Here is a 1,934-nt window from a genome sequence, read left to right on the forward strand (position 1 = left end):
ATTTTTTATGTTTTAGTCCTTAGGACTATTTTATTTATTTATTATATATATATAAACATGTATATATGATATATTTTAATATATATTTATATATATATCATTTTATAATAAAAGTTTATAATATTTCTTAACCACAGACTTTAACTTTGAGATTCAAACTTTAAAAAAAAAGAGTTTTAAACGTTTATAAAAATAAGAACTAATAAACTAAACGTTCTTGCCGGCCAATTCTGGGCATTTTGGCCATCTTAGACCTAAAGTTAAAAAGCTAGAAACGCTGCGAACCTGCAAACGGCTAAAAACTGACCACTGAGCCGAAAACGAACAGCGCGGATCAATACCTGAGTTATCCGCCCTGCGGAGTCACACAGCGGTTTACAACCCTGCAACTCCTCCAGCGACTTCGCCATTTAGTCACACAAAGTCCTGAAAGACCACCAAAGAACCTGTAGAAAATTAAAATGAATCATTTAACAATCAGTTCATCTTGAGAGCTTTAGAGCTTTGTTTAAAATGGGCCTTTTTTCTCCTTTTTTAATTTGTAGATTTCTACACCTAGGTCTATGTTCGTAGCCTATCCCATATTTGCAGCCGAATTTAATCGATTTTACCTCAGATTTAAAAAACGCAATTACTATAAAATACTACAATACCAAATAATTGCCTACAAAAATAAGCCGGTAATAACGCGAGACCACTGGCGGACCTGGCCTGACCGAGCGCTGCGTCCTCTACTGGCTATACAAAGCACTGCAGGGCAGGACCTTTTCAGAGTGTAGTTGTAAATACTTATCCCTTATCTCTAAATTATTTTAACATATTACCCTTTTAACCTTTCATAAAATGTGTTCATAAAACCCGTCCGTGTAACTATGTCTAATTTTACATGGTTTCTTTGGTTGTCTTAAATAAGTAGCAAAGGCTAATGTAAAAGGGTTAAGATATTAAGATATTAGCAAACAGTCAACATAAGAGAAGGTTAACTATCATTCATGCTGATGGACTTTGAGGATGTATTAAAGGTTTTCATAACATGCACTTCTCTACTGATTTGCTTGTCAGCCTGTGGTTTGGGTAGCAGTATTTTAAACTGAAAATAAAGAAAATATAACTTCTATTGTCTCAGATTTTCAGGATCTTTAGCTTAGATGACTTTGTCAAGATTTGTGGGATATTCTATATATTTTCTATGGGTTTAGATGAAAGGATTGAGTGAATGTTGAGGGACATAACTATAATATACATTTATGTTTATGTTAAATAGATTCACACATTTTTAAAAAGTATTCTAATGAAGATATAGTGTAGTCAGAATGGTTGGGACAGACAAAACTATTTTCTGTTTCAAATGTCTTTCGTATTCACCTTATACATGAGTATAATATATTTTACATAATATATATATATATATATATATATATATATATATATATATATCACAACCTATCAAAATCGACAAAAAAAAAAATCTCAACTTTCTAAAAACTATGATGTTGAGAAACATAATGAACCTGTAGCCTTCCTGGAATTCTGTAATAAAGGTTCCTTAAGGGTTCTCTTCAGCAAACAGCAACACAGTTAAAAATACATTTGCTTAAATGGTTCTTTACCTGGAGGAAGAGGTCTTTACAATTGTGGAAAAGAAAAACCTTTGGAGGAGGTTCTGTGCACAAACCAAAAAGTGCAATACACAGCAATATCCAGAACCTCTTTTGTTGAGAATCTAGTACATATTTGTAGATGTAATGTCAGGGGGACACAAACTGTACCTCAATCAAGGAGTTATTTATATTATTCAATAAATTACTTCATAACTAATCTACCTTCACGTGTGAATGAGGTTCCATGTGGAGAACATTAAAAGTATGTTGTATTTATATATCATCATATACAAATACAACGTTGCTTGTTGAAGTAGAAAGACAGAGTCAGGG

The sequence above is a fragment of the Salminus brasiliensis genome, chromosome 23 (genome assembly GCF_030463535.1).
Source record: "Salminus brasiliensis chromosome 23, fSalBra1.hap2, whole genome shotgun sequence".
Taxonomy (NCBI): domain Eukaryota; kingdom Metazoa; phylum Chordata; class Actinopteri; order Characiformes; family Bryconidae; genus Salminus; species Salminus brasiliensis.